At 42.0% G+C, this 21,766-nt stretch overlaps 1 protein-coding gene across 1 annotated transcript in view; it reads left to right on the top strand.

Annotated features, from left to right (window-relative positions):
* The first annotated feature begins 16,539 nt into the window (after positions 1-16,539).
* Positions 16,540-21,766, top strand: part of LOC306760845 (muscleblind-like protein 1) — a 69,157-nt gene continuing 63,930 nt past the window's right edge. The window contains exon 1 of the mRNA XM_079246856.1: positions 16,540-16,627. The gene's annotated coding sequence lies outside the window, so the exon portion shown is untranslated. The remainder of the gene's footprint in view (positions 16,628-21,766) is intronic.

The following is a 21,766-nucleotide window of genomic DNA, read 5'->3' on the forward strand; positions in this document are numbered from 1 at the left end:
CGCTAGCGATTTCATTTTGTTTCTCTTTGCCTCCTCAGCACGTCAAGACCATTACGGACATCCTCCTGGATCAAGATCATTTTCCTCAGCCAACTTCCCCAACTGCTTGTGCCTGCCTGCTTCTGCCTCAAACCAAGGCCAACCACCACAACCAGAGGCCACCCCCCCCCAGCAACCTCCACTATCATCAGAATTCCAATTATCTGAGAAGTTCTTCCCTGGACCAGACCAACAGGATCTGAGTACTAAATAAATACTTCATTTACCTCTTCATCTGTACGTTCTGCTTTTGGGTCCACCCCTCCACCCCGGTCTCTGACCGTGACAGTACAATCTGGCCATAACATGGACCCAGCGAACACACTCCAAACAGCCCTGACTGAACAGGGAAAACTTCTAGAGGAGCATGAGAAAGCTTTGCACTTCCTGGGTGAACAACAGGGACATTGTAACCATCGTCTGGACCAAGTCTTTGAACAGATACAGAGCATTCATAACTTACTGTCTGTTTCTTCTGCAGCTTCTGGATCTTCCTCCACTTCAACCCCACAAAGCATTACTCCTTCACCGGATCCGGTGTTTCGTGATGCTGCATTCCCGACACCTGAGCCATTCCTTGGGAACGTAAGCAAGTGTGGCGGCTTTATCCTTCAATGCTCATTAGCCATTTCTCGTTCTCCACGATCATTTTCTTCCGATGCCGCAAAGATATCTTTTGTCACTGCTCTCCTACGTGATAAGGCGCTGGACTGGGCATTGGCCTATTTTCAGTCTCGTCCAATGGATTCAATCTCTTTTTCTTCATTCTTAGATGACTTTCGTAAGACCTTCGACCACCCTTTGAAGGGAGCTGATGCAGTCAAGAGATTGCTCAATCTTAGACAGGGCAGTCGACCTGCAGTAGAGTTCATTGTGGACTTCCGTGTTCTGGCAGCTGAGACAGGGTGGCCTCCCGAGGTGTTAAGGGGAGTTCTGCTAAATGCTCTTAATGACCATCTAAAGGATCAGCTTGCGTTCCGGGAGGAGCCAGCCTCATTCGAGGAGTTGATCACCACAGTAATACAGGTTGATAACAGACTTGCCGAGAGGCGGCGGGAGCGAGGGGTTCGGGACCCGCTGTCCAGTCGGAGGCCGGTTCTCGGCCCAAGGACCCTTCCAATTGCGGCTGGTGGCACATTACCGTCTCTACCTGCTCCTGAAGGTCAGAGTGAACCTATGCAGGTAGGGCGAGCTGGGTTGACGCCAGAGGAACGCCAACACCGGTTACGGAATCATTTGTGCTTTTACTGCGGCTCCCCGGATCATCTCGTGTCCAGTTGCCGGTTGCAGTCAAAAGACCATGCCCGCCAGTAGAGGCAGGACTACTGGTGGGCGGGATTCAGCAGCCAAGTCCTCCACGTTGTGTACTACCGGTAACTCTCTCGTTGGACGGAACTGACCACCAGTTTCAGGCCTTAATCGACTCGGGCGCTGAACAGAACCTAATGGATCCCACTATGGCCACTAAATTCAAACTCCCCGCTGTTCTCCTGTCAACTCCTATTTCTGTTACTGCTTTGGATGGAAGAATTCTTACAACTATCACGCATAAGACCCGTCCTCTTACCCTACTAGTGTCTGGGAATCACAGTGAGAGAATTGAGTTCCTTCTTTTCCCTGTGGCTAATGTACCCATCACCCTAGGATACCCCTGGTTGGCTTTGCACAACCCTCATATCAACTGGAGTAAGAGCCGCCTGGAGAGTTGGAGCCTTTTTTGTCTGTCCAACTGTTTGAAGTCGGCTTGTCAACCTTCTAGAGCACCAGTTTGTATTCCTGAACAACCGGTGGACTTATCTATCATTCCGTCAGCATACCACGATTTAGGTGCCGTTTTCAGCAAGGACAAGGCTCAGTCTCTCCCACCGCACCGGCCCTACGACTGCGCTATAGAAATACTCCCAGGTGCATCACTTCCTAGAGGTAGACTTTTTAACCTGTCCAAACCGGAGCGGGAGGCCATGGAGAACTACATCCGCGAATCTCTAGATGCAGGTCTAATCAGGCCATCATCTTCTCCCGTTGGGGCAGGGTTTTTTTTTGTGCAAAAGAAGGACAAGACTTTACGCCCATGCATTGATTATCGGGATCTGAACAGCATTACCATCAAGAATAAATATCCTCTACCTTTAATCACCTCGGCTTTTGAATCCATTCAGGGGGCCCAGATCTTTACTAAATTGGACCTCCGGAACGCATATCACTTGGTCAGGATTCGTGAGGGGGATGAGTGGAAGACGGCCTTTAACACCCCTCTCGGACATTTTGAATATCTCGTCATGCCTTTTGGACTCACAAATGCCCCCGCTGTGTTCCAAGCACTTATCAATGATGTTCTTCGAGACTTCCTACACCGCTTTGTTTTTGTTTACCTTGACGATATCCTTGTTTTTTCAAGGTCCCTTGCAGAACATCATCAGCAACATGTTCGGTTGGTCTTACAACGGTTGCTGGAGAATCGTCTTTATGTCAAGGCAGAGAAATGTGACTTCCACGCCTCATCAACTTCCTTCCTGGGCTACGTCTTCCAGGGCGGGCAGGTGAAGACAGACCCAGCTAAGATCAAGGCCGTTGCGGAATGGCCTATTCCCAGTACCAGGAAGGATTTACAACGTTTTCTTGGCTTTTCTAATTTTTATCGACGTTTCATCAGAAACTACAGTATGGTCGCGGCTCCCCTCACCAGGCTGACCTCTGTCAAGATTCCCTTCTCCTGGACTCCGGAGGCGGATCAAGCTTTTGGCCGTTTAAAGGAACTATTTGTCACAGCACCCATTCTCGTTCAGCCAGACCCTGAGCGACAGTTCGTCCTGGAGGTGGATGCCTCTGAGGCTGGAGTTGGGGCCGTCTTGTCCCAGCGATCTGGTAAGGAGGACAAATTACACCCCTGTGCCTATTTCTCCAAACGGTTGACCCCCTCTGAACAGAACTATGATGTCGGCGATAGAGAACTCCTAGCGGTGAAGCTTGCCTTGGAGGAGTGGCGACACTGGCTGGAGGGGGCCAAACATCCTTTTGTAGTATGGACAGACCACAAGAATCTCGCCTATTTGCAGAGTGCAAAGAGATTGAACTCCCGTCAAGCCCGTTGGTCACTGTTCTTTAATCGTTTTGACTTTGCTATTTCCTATCGCCCTGGGTCCCAGAACACTAAGCCTGACGCCCTGTCCAGGCAAGACTCTGCCAAGGAGTCTTCTGAACCAGCACGCATTCTTCCTCCGTCAGTGGTGGTTGGTGGAGTGTCATGGCATGTGGAGGATCAGATACGCCAAGGATTGCTTTTGGATCCTGATCCCGAGGAGGGACCCCCCAACCGCCGTTATGTGCCCGTTTCTGCCCGTTCTGCGGTTCTACACTGGATCCATTCATCTAAGTTTGCGTGTCATCCAGGAATTCATCGGACCATCACTTTGGCTCAAAGACATTTCTGGTGGCCGTCTCTGGTATCGGACGCCAGGGAATATGTCTCAGCCTGTCAAGTCTGTGCAAGGAATAAAACCTCCAATCAGCCTCCTTCAGGACTTCTGCAGCCACTAGAGGTTCCCAGCCGACCCTGGTCTCATATCTCATTGGATTTCGTCACTGGTTTGCCTCCGTCTCAAGGCAAGACAGCCATCCTCACTATAGTGGACCGCTTTTCCAAGGCTGCCCATTTCATTCCCCTGAACAAGCTGCCCTCCTCGTCCGAGACCGCAGAGCTCCTGGTAAACCATGTCTTCCGTCTTCATGGCATTCCAACTGAAATTGTGTCTGACAGGGGACCACAGTTTGTTTCCAGGGTTTGGAAGGCTTTTTGCACTGCCCTAGGTGCCAAGGTTTCCCTGAGCTCTGGCCACCATCCTCAGTCCAATGGCCAGACAGAACGACTCAATCAAGAATTGGAAGCTGCTCTGCGTTGTGTCGCATCTGATAATCCCTCTACTTGGTGCCGTCATGTGAGCTGGATCGAATATGCCCACAATTCTCTGTCCACTTCTGCTACCGGTTGTTCTCCATTCGAAGCCTCCCTTGGCTATCAACCTCCGTTGTTTCCCACGGAGGAGCGGGATCTGGATGTACCCTCGGTGCAACATCATCTCCAGAGGGCTCAGCGTGTCTGGACTAGGACAAGGGAGGCTCTGCTTCGTACCGCAGGTCGCAACAAGCGCCTGGCTGATCGCCACCGTCGTCCTGCTCCTGTGTTTTTGCCTGGTCAGAAGGTGTGGGTGTCTGCCCGGAACATTCCATTGAAGGGCACTTACCCTAAACTGGCCCCTCGCTTCATTGGTCCTTATGAGATCGTCTCGTTGGTGGGCCCCTCGGCCGTCCGTCTTCGTCTCCCCTCTTCTCTCCGCGTCCATCCCACATTCCATGTGTCTCAGCTCAAGCCTGTGTTGTCCAGTCCATTGTGCCCTCCTGCCAGGCCCCCTCCACCCGCCCGGATCGTTGGGGGTGGTCCTGCCTATACTGTGCGCCGTGTCCTGGATGTTCGGCGCCGGGGTCGGGGTTTCCAGTATCTGGTGGACTGGTTGGGCTATGGTCCGGAGGAGCGTTCTTGGGTTCCTCGTCGCTTCGTTCTGGACTCCTCCCTGCTTGCTGATTTCCGCCGCTCCCGCCGTCTTGTGCCTCCTGGGTCGCCTGGAGGCGTCCCTTGAGGTGGGGGTGCTGTCATGGTTTGCTGTTTGAGTCTGTGCAGGTTGCCATGGGGACTCAAGGTGGAGTCTGGAGCTTCAATTACAACCACCTGGAGCTCATCTTCCTGATTTATCCTGCTATTTAAGGACAAGCTGGAGCTCCAGTCTTTGCCAGATTGTCTCTCTTTACTGCGTGGTAATCAGGCCAGTTCTAGTGCTTACCTTGTGGCTCATCGCTAGCGATTTCATTTTGTTTCTCTTTGCCTCCTCAGCACGTCAAGACCATTACGGACATCCTCCTGGATCAAGATCATTTTCCTCAGCCAACTTCCCCAACTGCTTGTGCCTGCCTGCTTCTGCCTCAAACCAAGGCCAACCACCACAACCAGAGGCCACCCCCCCCCAGCAACCTCCACTATCATCAGAATTCCAATTATCTGAGAAGTTCTTCCCTGGACCAGACCAACAGGATCTGAGTACTAAATAAATACTTCATTTACCTCTTCATCTGTACGTTCTGCTTTTGGGTCCACCCCTCCACCCCGGTCTCTGACCGTGACATGATTACTTCTAAGCTGGTGCAGTGGCAGACTCTTGTTGTTTTCAAGTCAGCAATGCACTGCGAGGGATCGGTAACGGATGGGAGATGGAGCAGTTGGGAGGCTGGCTTACAGGGGCTGGGACAAAGGCAGACACGTCCTCTGCTGGCTTCTGCTGCTCTGCCTTAGAAGGCTCTATTTGGGGATAACGTTTGAGTTGTGAGTGTAATGGACCGTTTTCAGATGTTTGCACATTTAGCCTTTTGTATTTGCTTTCCCACCTGTCATTCATATCGCCTTTACACAGTACACAAGGAGTAAAACACACATGCACACTAATGCATGCAAATGCATGACTATGTATGCTCATTGTGGAAATGAAAACTTGGGAGACGATCCAGAAAGCTCAGATCACAGCACACCCTCACACACACACCAGCAGCGGTTGTGAATGTCAGATTGACAAGAGATACATTTTTATCAGACCGTGGGAGCACCCGTCTTGTAATAGGCTGAATTGAACTTCTTTGTTTTTCATCAACTTGTTTTAACCTATTTGTAGAGTTTACCTTATGAAAGTTGAGTCAGTAAACCTCCCTGCAAGTTTTGGGCCTCATTGAGAACAAATACAATACACAGGCTTCCTGTTTTTTGCTAGATCTCAGCCAACCTTTAACACTTGCTCCAGTCATGTCGGAAAATTATTGTTTAAACAAGCTGATTGTGTTCAAGTGTAACCTTATTATAGGGTAAGAAAGATCACTTTTTAAAAATTAGTTTATAATTTCATTATCACTAAAGGCCTACATGAGACATAAATTAGTAACTGTCAATGTAGCTCTGTCAACCTGCACTGTTATCACAGTAAGACTTCTACGTGTTGGCTCTCCTCTTGAACTGATCTCTATGCTGGTCATTCTTGCATTTTCTTTAAACTTCTGTTAGGACATCATAGTCTCTTCCGCAACTGTGATATTCTATATTTTCTTCTTCTTGTTTCATACCTGACCTTAAATCACACTGCACATCTGAGGAGGACCAACCTTTTATCCCCTTTATCTCTTTTGGTCTCTTCAAAGTCCATCCCAGTTGGGCAACCCAATGTGAACTCTCAGTCATACACATCTACTCACACAGATCACTCTGCTCTTTTAATTCAGTGTTAAAAAAAAAAAGATCAAATAACTCAAATGCATATTTAGTTACTGGGTATCTGCAGCTAAATGACACAATTATTGTTTAGTGTTTGATTGACTGCATATTTTGGCGAGTTGTAGGCCAACAGTGCCATCTACACACACACACACACACACACACACACACACACACACACACACATATGACATTTTATTTCATCTGAGCTCAGATATATATATATATATATATATATATATATATATATATACATATATATGTGTGTGTGTGTGTGTGTGTGTGTGTATTTGTTCGGTGTAGAAAGAAAAAGATGTTTTACCTATTATGCAGCCAACAGAGCTGAGTGATAATAAACACTAGATGATGTTTTACCTTGTGTTACAGCTGTCATTATCATTTTCTTTTGTCTTTCCTTTGGTATTTATCTCCAACCCATTCCACCCTGAAAGAAGCACTTCAGTAAATACATTACGGTTTTCAAGTAATAACACAGATTAAATATGTTTGGCTTTTCTAATAATCATATAATCTTTGTTGTAGTTCCCTGAAAGTAATGGTAAGGTTAGTAAAGTGCATAGATTTTTCAAGGCATGATGGGTAAAGTAGTCCTTTGCAGCATCTTTGTAAAGGGTAGGTCTGAGCTTTGTGCCGCCTGTTGGGGTATAAGGGGATTGGATATGCTCTGCTAATGCTATTAGTGCTGCAGCTGGGGATTACTGTCTGCGAAGGAAAGGGAAACGGCTGTGAAAAGTGAAAAATCATTGCGTCGTGGAATTTGTGTGTAACCAAGATTTGCTTGTTTGTTCATGTTGTGGAGTCTGACCGGCTTTAATGTTATGCTAAGTGTTGTGTGAGGTGTTCTTTATTCCAACCCTTTGCCTTTACAATACTGCAAGGGTTTTGTGTTAATTTGTCTATAAATCTGGCTTAGACGTATTTTTAGGAGGAAAAAATGTGTTATTTTGTGTGAGAAAAGGCCATTGATTAAATCTGATACAAAGGATCAGATTCATTCAGCATATTTTGTCTTAAATTATTTACAAAAATATCCTTTAAGTGTCAAGAAAGAAACTGTGTTTCAAAATGTTTCTGCAGAGTCAATGCGGGTATAAAACCTCTAGTCTGTAGAAATGTTATCTTTATCTCACTAAGAAATGGAAGAAAATGCTGTGTTAATAGCCATGTAATTACCAGTTTTTTTATTTAAACATATGTCATTGCTTGCTTGAGGTGAGCCCAGCAGTATAATCTCCACCACCTTTTTTTTCACCTTTGTTGTAATGAAACGCATAAAAATGAGATTGAATAATAACCCTAGATCTTTCAAAAAGATCAAGGGGAAGAAAAGCCCAAAAGAATAAGTTTCATGTATGAATAATCCCCCCCACACAAAATCAAAGATGATGAACAGACAGGTCAAAGGAGGTTGAGAAAAATAAATGGCATACAGGATTCCTGACACCTGTAGTGATTGGATTAAAAAGGCAGCTCATGACATGGATGTTATTAAAAATTTTAATAACACTGGAACCAGGGTCCCATGAGCTGACGAGCAGACTTGCTTTTATTTACTCTATAAATGATCATCAAATAATTTTAAATCTATTATAATTTCTTTATAAGCATGTTCACTGGCAGACACACAGCACCACTTTGGATTTGCTAATTATATTTATTAAACAAAAACCTCAGTCTCATAATTAACATCACATTAACAAGGTAACATCAGCAGCAGGTTAAAAATAATAGCTGCGTCACAACTTCCTGCTGCAGCAAGAAGAGAAGAAGAAACTTCTCTACTGTCGTATGTTTGTAATACAGTTGCATTAGTTGTATTGTATTTATGCCTGTGTCTGGAGCACACATCACTGAAAGCTCTGTGCCATCTGCTGGCACACACACTACATGCAAAAATCAAGCTTGATATGATGGTCATGGACAGGAACATCATTACATGCCATGAAAAGGGGTTGCACTCAGTTCTGGGTTGCCAGTTAAAAACAGCCTCATTAAGGTGAAAATTCACAGAAGTGCACACTTTTCTACACAACACACTGGCTGCATCATGCAATCACGTTGGTGTTTGTGTGTCAATGATGCAGCTGAGCTCAGATGAAATAAATGTCATCATCAGTCATGACGCTATATGAAAATGTTTGCATCCCTGTTCATTTGCCCCAGCTTCATTTTTCAGGTGCACAATGAGAGAACCTCTGCCTTATATCTCCATCTACTGTAAAAATATGATCTAATGTTGAAAAAGTGTTTGCTTCTGCTTGTGGAGCCCTTGAGCTGAAAAAGCCTAATATTTTCAATAAACTCCTCAGCTGGCTTTGTCCTCAGGGACTGTGGGCAACAAATTCAAACAAGTGTGCTCACTTCAGTGTGTTCTCTTCAACTCTGAAGCCAGCATTTTGTGAGTCAGTTAGCGCTGCTCCTTAGGCTCTTTTTTTATTTTGGACATTTTTGTGTAGTCTTGCAGACACACAGAGCAAATGACACAAAGCAATTTGGAATATTGCTCTCTGCAGGTAATTTCCCCCCAGTATGCCATACATTATAACAGTGTTGTGAAGTCCTACAGATATTCTGCTGAATCACTGCAGATGATCTTTTGCAATCTTAACCCTCTTCTGAACACATTCACTTACTCACTTATGAATTACTGGTTGTACAAATTATAAAAATAAATATATATGGAAGACAAACATCAATTGTTTGTTACAGAATTGGTGAAAACTGGTGAAATATCCCAAATTTCTTGCTCAGTAGATCCTGTCATTACCAAAAGGAGTCTGTTTTGTGTTGTAGAAGGTTACACAAGCCACCCTATATGAAAATATTCAGCACTGATATCAGGACAGAGTGTCAGCAGATCATCAGCATCTTGTTTTGCCACATGGCAGAATGTTGTCTGTCTTAGAAAGCTGAGCTGAAGGTTTCTGTCGCTGTATGTCAGCACCCAAAGCAAACAGGATCGCATGCACACTTCTACAGGAAGGGGAAGATATGGTGACCTTGTATTATGAAATGAGTCGTGAAAGGATGTTTTAAATCTTTAATATCTTTTTTTTAAATGAATAACAACCTCATGAATATGAAGTGTGTGTTTAAAGGCTCACATTCATCATTCATCATTAAATAGTTTTTAAATCCAATCAAACAGAAATTCTTAACCCTGTAAAGTCCAATTCGCCATATGTCATGCATAGTTTCCATCACTGCATGGTAAAAACTTTGTTCAAAATCCTGTTGAACACAATTTGATACTTGTGTCCTGCCCTCTAATACATATGAAAAACCAGAAGACTACACTGTATAATTTTGACATACAGTAATTAATGGTAAATATTCTCAAATAAGTTTGTACATTTTTTGTTACGTTTTGTGAAGATCTGCTATTAAAAAAAAAAATTTGCAAATAATGTATTTTTTAAAATGAAATATTTTTTTTCATCATCAGGCTTTAAAGGGTTGAAGTGATATCACCCAGCCTGCTGCAGGTTGTTTATTTATTTTTTTTAAATCTTAACTGCAGTGAAGGTAATAGTTAAAATGTATGAATCAATACAAACCATATGCAGTTGTGCTCCATATTTTCTAATATCATTGGTCACACTTATTTAGTTGATAAATTGCTTAACAACAAAGTGCATACAACTTGTGTTCATGCATTTGTAAGTAACTTAATACCGATATAGTTTAAAGAAGTGTGGGCATCTCTCAGGCTAAAGATTTTCAGTTCTGCATAAAGTATTTTTATTTACCAGACAACACTTCCTTTTGTTTTTCATCTGTAATTCTTCACTGCTCTGTCTCTCTTCCTCAGCATCTGTTTTCATGTTCAACACAGTCTTCAATATTCATTATCCCCTCATATCTTTGCAAATGTCTCACACATTTACACATATTTCTGCAAGTCGCAATGAGTCAGGAGAGTGCACTTATGAATATTTACCATTGCCAAGTTACTGAGGGCAATCTGTGGAGATTCTTCCCTCCCACCATGTTTACTGTGTGTGCGTGCATGCTTCTTTGGGCTTTAGACTGCTTGTGTGTGTGTTTTGTTTTTCTGCATTCTTTTCTCTAAGCAGCCTCGGGTCTCTTGATGAAAACTCCAGAGAAATCCTCATGTTATCCAAGATGTCAAGACCTCTCCCACACCTTACTGTATGCACTGTACTGCATATCCACAGTGATTTAGCTTAAACATGCCATTATGTATTTGAATTTTGAGTTGAGTCAGTTTTGCTCTCTTCTACATTCAGAGGAGGCTATAAGATGTTTTCACTGTTTTGCTATTTGGATTAAAATTCCTTTCCACACTTTATCAGAAGGTTGCTACAACATTACACCATTCTGTTTGGAGAATCATTAACAAGACAGGTTTAGTTTAACATTGCAGTCCCAACATTTATCTTTGGTTTGCAGTCAGGGGAGCCGTGCTGAACTGGTTGTAAAGCCGACACAGGCAGAACTCACACATAATAATCAGAGTTGACTAAAAGGCTTCTAACTGGAACCATTAAGGTTATGTGTCTTCTGCAGGCTTGTTTACTTACCGACATGCTTACTTTTCTGGAATAGAGTTGCTCTGTGCTCTCTGCAGTCATGTATTGGACATGATTGGGGTTTTGGATGAGTTACTGATGACACACACTTTGTTAAAATGAAATGTTATACCCTATATACTCCATTTGTTTTCCAGGGTGGTGTCATGCAACATGCGTCTTGTCATACTGATTTCAATTGTTCTGAAATTCAAAGCCGTGCAAATCCTAAGTTTAAATAGAATATGGTTTTGGGGAGGACCAACTGGTATTTGCAATTCTGGCCTTCATGAGAACAACTTTCATTAAATTTGGATGTTTGTTGGTTGTAGGAATCTACAATGTCCATTTTTTTTAAAACTTAGTTTACTTAGAAAATGTCCACAGATGGACCAGTCCCACATTTTGCAGAGGAATTTTTCTGAAAGAAATCGAGGTTAAACAAAAAAATCTCTGTGATCTCTGAGCACATTCCTTCCTAACCTTTCAGTGCAAAAGGTCCTCTTGCAGTGCTAAAGAGTGTGAAGTTGCTTTTTGCTTTAGTAAGTTGAACCTGACTTCACACTGGTGTGAGGTTACTCAGCCTCAAACATCAATAACTTTAGAGTTCCTCTCTTTGCATTGATTAAACTCCAAAGAAGTCATCTGTCTCCATTAAAAAATGTATTTAGACTTCGTTATTGATAAGATTAGTGAGGTCATGTCTGTTAATGACTTAGATCCAGGATCCATCTAAACTTCCACTGGTACCCATGGATCCATACCCAAATAAGTCAGGTCACCTCATGGCAGCTTGGCAGCCACCCACCTTGGACTCTGCTCAAAAAACTGGAAAAAGTAATGATAAATGATATCATTGAGTTCTCGACTTAATGCTCAATCAAACATCTTAGATTCAGCTTTTTCAGCTTGTTGAGCAGGATCGTGTTTATTGCTGATTTATGTCATGATGTGTCCTTTGGCAAATGAAGATGCAACACAGACATGTTGACAAGGATGCAAAGTTTATTTGGTATAAGTTGAGATTGACATTACATTTAACTTTTTTGTTTAGTTGGGTTTTTTTTTTCATAAGGGATATGTAAGATTATTGCTTTTAAAGATGCATTTTGCAAATTTCGGGCCTTGAAACTCTGTGTCCCTGGTTTGTTTGATGACAGTGACATCTATCGTGTACATTTCTGGAGCTGAGAAACCATACTATAAAACTTTTTCATCTGCTTCACGATAAAACATGCAGTGGCTATTCTGAAAGAGTTCAATAAATAAATCAAGTCATTGCAAGATCATTGCTGGCTGGACAGAACAAGCAGGTCAGGCAGGATGCAAGATGGATGCTGAATTGATCATCGATATGGGGCGTAAGACGAGGAAAATGACAAAAAATTCTTTAGTGTATCTCTAAAGTTCTATTTTTAATAATTATTAGATTTTCTGGAAGATTGATACATTTACTTTATCTTGTTATTTTAGCAACAAGAAAAGGGGTGATGTATTTTGTTCAGAGGGACGCTTGATGCTCACAATTGTGGCATGATGAGTGTAGCACGACGTCTCACATTTAATATTGGTATGATACTCAGGAGAAAGTTGAAAGTCTGCATGGTAGGAATTATTAAAAAGAAATCAGCAATGTGACGCTTGCCCATTCTGTTTGTTGTGACTCTTTCTTTGAGGAGGCAGACTGATGCAGACACCCCTGATCCATATCGAGGATAAAGATAAAGGAGGATATGTCTCACAACAAATGTGTGAATGTTATTTTGCTTCCAGAACAACAGGAACTCAAACCTTTAATATTGCAACTCTGTTGTTTAGGAATTACATCTGTGATGTTTTCATTCAAAATGAGGTTTAAAATGTAGATCTGTTTAGAAGTGTTCTACAAACATCTGGGATGTGGTTCTGGGCTTGATCAGCCAATTAGACTTTTTGTAAAATGTTCACTCAAGCAACTGCAGACAGTAAGAGATAATATAACTTTACTCTTTAGACGTCGACTGTCTGCATTAGTTGAGCCTGTTGAGATGAAACTAATGACATCTGTGCCAACGAATACCACCTCTGGTCTACCATGCCTTATCTGCAAGTAGGCTGATGGAGCGCTGCAAAGATTATCCCTAAAAGCAAGGCACAAGGTAGATATTTCAAATAATGTCACAATAAAAATGTCAAAAAACAAGTCATATTGTCATTGTCACAGAAAACGCTTTGTGTGAGTTTCCTCCGTGATTATGGATGTAGATCCACTTTTCTGTGGATAGTCTGAAAAACCAGTGACGTGTAAATGCTATATTATTAGGTTGTTGATATAGTGACAACAAATTGAGTGTTTTGTTAAAAATGCTCATAAATGTGTTCCATGTGCTACAATGACATTCAGCAGTGATGTAGCATGATAAAGAGCGGCCAAGTGAGGACAACTTTACCAATCAGAAACACAGATCCACACTTTAGTTTTATTGCTGAAGAGATTAAATGTCCAAAGCATATAATAGACCAAGACTAATAATGAGTCTGGTAAATATCAAAGACACAAGGGAGAGATGAGGATTATGAAAAATATCTTCCATCAGAGAGAAAGCAACAGAGATTTGAGCCAGGATGCACGTAGTCAACATTAGCTTCCAAGTGCTAAATTAATGTCAACGTTGTCTCACAGAACTGTGAATATTTTCAGACGCGTTGGGGAGAGAGAGAGAGACAGGGCAAATTAAAAGGTAAACTACTGCATTTTAAGAGAGTAAATACAGGTTTCGTTTCTTTCATACACAAATCTTCTTCAATCTGTGTCTTAATTACAAAGGCTGAAATGCCAGTGCCCTGGCAGACGTCTGCACTGGCAGCATAAAAACTCCACGGACTGAATCCCCATCTACTATCAGTTTCACATGAATCTGACTTCACCATCCCATCTGGAATTCCATCAAACTCCTGCTAAATGATCTTTGTCTGTAAACGGAGCTTCACAAATAGCTGCGTTTATTTTTTACCCCAAAGTCCCACCTATTCGCCTGCTCAAATAGCTTCATAAATGATATTGTATATGTTCTTAGTCTTGTTAATGTCTTGCTAAAAAATGTATTGATCTCTGTTTGTTTTCTCTGTTCATTTAAAATCTTTCCCTGTTGAATAAACGTGTCAAATACATACATAATTTGTTCTTGTTACACAGTAACTTATGCTTCATGGAGTCATATCCTATTCAGGAACTCTGGATGAAAGAAGATGCAGTATATGTACGTGAGAGCAGGAATTCAGGTCTTACATTTCTGCAAGTCATGCACACAGTGATGCATTCAGGTTTATTGTCAAAAATACAGTGTGAATAAGAGCATTATGCCTGCATCTATGACTGCATCTGCAGGTGTGCTATAAAAAATGCAAACCCAGGTGAATAAAATACTCAGGGTAGTAATAATTATAACAGCAGTTCTGCCACCATCATTAAATATAAACCTAATCAATGGCCATTGCACTTGAGGGGAGCGTCTATGTCACTAATTAATAGTTTCAATAATCAGTATACTTTTGTGTGTGTATGTGTGTGTGTGTGAATGCAGTTAGTGTTAATGTCTCTAATAAGTAGAGGTGGCACATGGAGCCTGTGGACACCTGCTACTGCTGTTACTACAAGAGAGCAGACTAATAACACTGGCTTTCAAATCTAAGCAGGTTATTCAGTGTCCCTCAAACTGAAGGACCCTTCATCACACAGGCCTCAAGAGAGTTCAGTGACAACGCAGGTGATGTATGCGTCTTCCAGAGGCAAAAGCGGAATGGAAAATCTTGCTTTATGGATGTATTCAGTTTTCTCTCCTTCAAAAGGTTACATGTGGAAGAGTCGTTTAAACTTAAAAGCGCTTCCTCTGCAGACTTAAATATATCGAGGCGAGTTTAAATTGGCAACCTGCAGGTGTTGCCTCACGACTGAATTATGTGATAATAACAACTGTATGCAATTGTGACATTTTTCTGTTAATGCAGTTGACAAATGGGTTGATACCAAACGTCTATAAGTCTATAAATGCAAAAATTTCATCCTTTAAATGGCACAAAGACGTCTAACATATTCAGACTATCTCACCAAAATAAAGGTGAAATCCTCCTTTTAAAAACATAATTCAGCATGTATGAGACATAGCGAGCCTAAAATTCAGACCACCTGTTGCCTCTCACAATGTTCACGCTCCCCTTTGCCTACTTCGCCAGTCATGCTTATTTAATCATCATCGAAAAATTTTAATAATCAATCTGGAGAGATCCCCAGCTGATCCCAGTTCCCATGGATACTGGAAAAACAGGCGTGGCAGGGACTTTTTTAAATTCTGGTCAAACTAAATGGTTTAATTCTTTCTCTAACTCGTGGAAGTATCAGCAACCTTACTCTGAACAAGTGACGGTCTTACTGAGCCTTTCTGTGGGGTTGGACTGGATGTGGAGCAGAGTGGGTCACTCTGACGCCGAAAGAGTGCCGATAGCTGCCAGATAAAACAGGATTGATGTGTAAAAACTGAGTAGTGGAGGTTACTGGTGTAATAGTTTCTGGAGGCTTCACGTGACTCAGCAGTGAGTTGCTGATTTGCAAAGCCTGAAGGACAGTCACGGCCTTCCACCCAGTCTGTCGCCAAGGGAGACACTAGAGAGGTGATCTCATCTCCTTTCCTCCCTCACGCTCATTCCCTTCCCTTTGTTTCCCCTTACCTTCCCTCTCTCGTTCTGCTGCTCTTCTGTCTGCCGGCATTCTCCCATAAGAGAATAAGGGAGAATGCTTCCATAACAACACATTGATCTACCACAATGATTATTCATCAACCTACTAACTTGAGGGTTAAAACCAGGAATACTGAATGATGATTTCAGTATATGTACAGTACATGAGTATATGTCCCACTCATCTCACAGGTCAATCCGTTGTTAGTAACATGACTTTCATGTGCATTATCAAAAGGCTGCAGGCTTCAGTTCACTGGCAGCAGCCAAGGAAAAGGGGAAATAAACCATAAACAGGAACCGTAATCTACTTCCTGTAACCAACACACCAACACAAAAGCACAAAGATGTAACTGCGTGCGTATAAACACCCAGTCTGTGTCTCGCCCCTCTCACTAAACACTGCTCCCTCTTTATCTCAGATGGCAGAAGCAACAGTTAGAGATCATGTGTTCGCAGGAGTGTTTCCTCTATTCTGTTTGGCTCAGAATCCAAATTTTCTGGCTATAAAGCGGAAAGAACACACTTTAAAAGACTTTTTTTAGAATGTATTTCACTATTTAACCCGAATAAAGCTGGAGACAGCCTGTACTACAGTATGGATGCAAGGAGTGGTGGGGTGGGGTGGGGGGGGGGGGGGGGGGGGGTTAGAGGGAGGCTGTTGCCATGGCAACCAAAGCCGCGGCAGTCATCGTCATGTGGCTGCTTCTGCATCGTGTGTGTGTGTGTGGACACACTGTGTGTGAGCTCGCCCTCCTCTCTCCAGACAGGAGGCGAGGACATCCCCCTCGAACACAGAGCCAGAAGAGAGAGGATAGGCGGACAGAGAGAAAGAGAGAGAGAGAGAGAGAGAGAGAGAGAGAGAGAGAGCGAAACCCCATAATGCACTGCATGCTGCAGGGCTGAAGTCGTGCAGATTCATCAGTTCCTGTTCGAGGGGGTTGTGTGTGTGTGTGAGCACACACGCACCCATACACCCAGACCGAGTGCAAGAGAAATAACCCAGAGAAGCAGGCAGGTAAGTCGGCTTGGCTCTGTGCAGATGACTGCTGCTGTTACAAGAGGATTTGTTTCTGTGTCCGTTACTGCTCGGTGACAGAGGGAGAGTGCAGAGCTGCTCTATACAGATGCCAGGGTGTTATTAATATTTGACATGTTATGCTTCCAACAACTTCCTTGCCTGTTGCTAGTGATTGCTTTCTTTCTGTCATGTTGGAGAAGCAAATGTCCTCTGAAGAGAAAATAATCTGATTGGTTGTCATGCACATGAGTTTTGGTCTGTCTTTGAGTTTGTTTTTGCCCCTTTTTCTCAGTACTGCAGTTACTGTTTAAGCTGAATTTGATTATGCACAGGAAGGTTTTGCATGTGCTTAGATAACGGTGTGCACTATGTAACTTTTAGGAAAGCATGACTTGTGTCATAGAATTAAAAAAAGTACTTTTCTTTCCGTAGGTTTCAGGGATTTTCAAGAAAAGTTGTTTTTTGTTTTTTGTTTTTCTTTTTAAAAAAAAAGAACAAATACACAAGAGCAGTCACATATAAAGTTGTGGTTTCAAATGTTTTAATGTCAAGCAATTTCTTGAGAATTCGCATGAGGAACAAGTTTCACTGTCATAACAATCACTGAACAGGCTGGTATGAATCAACTTCCAAAAGCAATCGGTGGATCAACCGCAACAGTGCCTGCAAAAAGAAAAAAAAAAAAGCCTATTTTTTTAAGGTATCTGTATAACAACAGCGTGAGCTGGCAGGTAAAAGGGCGGTTTCTCTTTTACGGGTCATTTTGTGGTTTAACGGCCACTGAGGCTCGTGACCATATCAGTTGCAACAGAGACACAGGCAGGCTGGAAAAGCGTGATTGCAGCAGATCAGGGCTGGGACTCTTAAACATTATTAGTCCAATACTCAAATGAGACATTTCAGGCCTCCCCCTTGGGCCATGTCATAAAGTAACACTGCAATGTGGAGATACAACACAGGACCAATATAAAAGCTTACACAGTGGGAAATGATGCTGATAATTTATTAATTAAACTGATAACCTAAATTTATTTAAATAAATGCATGTGGAGAACCAAGTGAAGAAAATAAAGACAAACAGTATTAAAGCTAATCTGATTTAAACTTTGGAATAGACAACAACTAAAGGCAGTTTTGGTTTGGTTATTATGTTACTTTTATCACAAAAGTCTCAAAGGAGATGTGACAGTTTTATTTCATACCTTTTGGCAGTGTTTTTCATGTCAATAGTTGCTTTAACTGAACATTTTCAGGCTATTGAAAGAGCCTCGTGACCTTGGAAATTAATAAAAGAAATAAATGCACATAAGATTAAAAATAAACGTTTTGAATTTTCAGTTTATCTATTTAGCACAGAAAGAGTTCCACTTCGGTCTGCTGTTATCCTGCAGAAATCCACCTGTCAAAAATGTAAATGAAGAAGCTTCTCCTTTGGATAATGGTTTCTTTCATTAAGATCTTGCCTTCACTATCTGTGTTATTTTCTTATAGAATTATCCACCAGGCTCCGGTGTGACAGTAATATCATAGCTCTTACTGTGCTTTGTAATAATTCAGAAGGTGCTCAAAGCAGTCAGATAAAAATGTGTGCAGTTATGACTGGTGTATAGGTTTTCCAGTGGTGCTGGAAATAGAAAAAAAAATCTTTAAAGTGAAAATCCAGAAACTCTTTGGCTTAAAGTAGCTGCTCGAGAGCTGGTATATTCTAGGCCTTTGCTCAAAAATGAAACGAATATGTACTTTTAGAGTAAGAGTAAAGGGAAACTTTTTTAAAGGGGTGCTATTATGGTATTTGGAGTTTTCTGAGCTTTCTACAGTGTTACAGTGTTGAATCCTCATCAGACATGTGAACGGCACTGTTTTTTATCACCTAAACACATGTTTGAGTTTGAATTTGAGTTCCAGCACGCTCTCCGTTCGGTTTCCATGGGTACGAAAAACACATCATTGTAGAGTTTTTTCGACTTCGAAATCCTTGTGACGTCCCGGGGGATAAGGTTCGGTGATTGGTTACCTTCTACTGGTTAACAAGGGCATGTACAAATACATCAGGCGGGTGGAAAACGTGGGATAAAGTTATTTCCAACGATGGCTGGTGAGTTTACCAAAGAGAGACATCCTGCTGCTTGTTGCTGTGGGTTGCTGTTTTCCACTTCATTTTCAGGGTCTGATTCAGGTTCCAACATGTAGGGCTGTATGCTGTGTGTTGACATTGTAGTTTGTTTTTTTTTCTATTGAGTTCATATTAGCCTAATCCTTCTGTTTATGAGATGTTACAACGACGGCGAAAGCAGTTGCGGTGCGCGCTCCCGATGTAGTGCAGTGGCGGGAGGCGGGGCTTAATGCGGAAGAGTCTCAATCCACTCGTTTTGCCCACAGGCTGATCTGACAGCCTACGGAGAGGGTCGGTCCGAAGTAAATAAAGCGATTTGTGACGATAACTCGATCAATCCCAGAGCTTCTGGTCTCAGAAATAAAAATAAATTAGCCTGAAATGCACATAATAGTTCCACATTCAAATGTGTAAACATCGACCATTCTCAGCAATGTCACAGTTGAGTAGCAAAAAGCTAGCTGCCGTTATCGAGTGACTCACGCTATTAATTTTTTCTCCACAAGGATGGTGCTGGCAAACTTTACACTTTGCAGACCAGTTCAGCACTTATGTGGTCATGTCAGACAGATTTCTTTTTGTTTATGGTGTGATTCTTTGTGATCAAAACCTGCATTATTTAAATCCTGGTTGACAAACCTCCTGTCAGCTGAGGGAAACTTGCTACCAGATTTAACTTACCATGAAATTTACAATTACCTTCTCAATTTTACAGAGGCGGAGTTAAAAGCTTACAAGTCATTAGAGGGGTATTCATTTTTTGTGGCATGATGGGTATCAGACTTCCAGATGTGGAAAGTGCTCCAAACAAAGTATTTCCTCTTCATGACAAAGGAGGGTCAACAAACAAACAAACAACAACAAAAAAAAACAAAAAAAAACAGCAGACCGATAATGTTGATTTAGTGTAACAATTACGGATGGTGCTGTGTTATATTTAGGAGTTAATGTAGTGATTACTGTGGGAAAACATGGTCATTTATGACTGTTTATTGACACCACAAGGTGCAAAAATCGCTGTAACTTTTCATTAAAATCACTCAGATGTTTTGGGTTCATTTTCTGCTACACACCAACAAAGTCCTTGCTAACAAAGCATTGCTTCTGGCTATCTCATTTGATGGCAGCAACCCTTTTAACCGACTGTTCAGGGTCAGGAGGCACTCTGGAAAATGAAATCCCATCATTGGGAAGCTGATTGGAACATCTGAAAGCACAGCACCAATATACTGTTTTTGGGTTTTTTTTTCCCAAGACAAAAAGCAAGCTGTTGCAGTCGAGCCAGCAGCAGTATGTAGGCCGGGTTTATCTTTTTGCCACCCGTGAACGTCGTTGACGTGCATGTCACATGATCAGTTAGCAAAGCTGAGGATGTTCCTTATGAGTTACTGGTGAAAAATAAATGAAAACAGTACGTGGTTCCAGGTTTGCCTCGGATATTTTCCGCACACTTATGTGAAAAATATGCATATCCCTTTTGAGAAATGCAGCTGTAGGTGTAAACCTTACGAACATTATCTCTGCAAATGTCAACTCTGATGAAGTAAAATAGAACAGAATTACAGATGTTTTAGTACAGGCAGTACAGGCGAGATCTCCAAAATGGCATTTTTTGGGATTTGTTCTGAAAGTCCTCCGATAGGAGAACCTCCAGTTTTAAAAGGTTAAACAGATAAACATAAACATATTTTACTGCTTTTCTGTTATAGAGCTGCAATATTCCTTTATTCTTCATTGTAGTAAAAAAAAAAAAAAAAAAAGAGCTCCAGAAAAACTAAGGTTTGGCACACAAAGCTGTTCAGGTTTGGTTTAAACACACAGGCTTTGCAAGTTCGTGCGTTTATGATTGGAAATTCAACAACAGTCCACAGGTCTGCTGTGAATGTTGAAAACCTGTTGGAGTCCCACCAGGCTGCCCTGTTGGAATTTTCCATGAGGCAAGATCGGTGAAGTTCTTCTTTTGCTCTTGGTCCAGCTCTGGATTTGCTCATCAGACTGAACCAGAGGTGATATATGGATCCAGATTTCTTCATCCAACTTTAACCGGCCTGCTCTTTGTTCTCATTCCCAAGAACTTACCTCATTCCTATCTTTAATGGTCCGGAACACAAATGACACATGTTCAAGAGTCCATGACCTGTTTTTGATGTAGTCAGAATGAGGGACACTGACTTGTGTTTGAGCGCAACACTTCAGAAGTCCTTCACTCTCTCCTCAGTACACACACATCAGCAGAGCAGCGAGCAGGAACCTTAGCTCGTGTTAAATGACTGCAATTGCAGCAATTATCTGCAAGTCCTTTCTTTACTGTTCCTTATTTCTTCATTGCTATGTCTCTCTCTCTCTCCCTTTAGACTAACAGCCTGTCTTTAGAAAGCACCTCCACTGACGTATACATTTTAAATCACAAATAACACTGCTCAGCACCGACAGGGTCATTGATCTCCTGTAGTGTTTTTACACATTAACTCATAATACAGAGATTCCTTTTACAGCTTTCTTTTGTAATTATCAATATTTCTCCCCCGACAATCGCTCCAGTTACTACTACATGTAATAAAAAGTAACAATTCAGCAGAAGACTATAATACCGGCCTGCCATTAATCTCAGCTCTACAGAGCATTTTAACACGCTGATCATACCTCAGATAGTGTTTTACTATTCTGCCCATGGTTTTTTTTTGTTTTGGCATATTTTTCCAACTGTCTCTTTGACAAGAAAACGCTCTCTGACCTGTGTCGAAGGTTAAACATACCATACCAGAAAAACATGGGGAGTGAGGGTTAATTGTTAATTCAGAGTGAATTGAGCAGTAGATATATGAGCAACCTTTTGCAGACCCAAAGAATTGCCTTAGCCTGAGCAAACAGTGAACACAATTCAGTCAAATCTAAGAAACAAAATAGCTGCTGTTTGAAAGATGGGTTTTGTTTGTATGCTTATGTTTGCATTTGAAGCTCTCATCACTGTACAACACTGTACAAGCATGGGGTGAATTCTGACTTGGTAGAAGTTTGGATTT

Source organism: Telmatherina bonti (assembly GCF_933228915.1).
Source record: "Telmatherina bonti genome assembly, chromosome: 9".
Lineage (NCBI taxonomy): Eukaryota > Metazoa > Chordata > Actinopteri > Atheriniformes > Telmatherinidae > Telmatherina > Telmatherina bonti.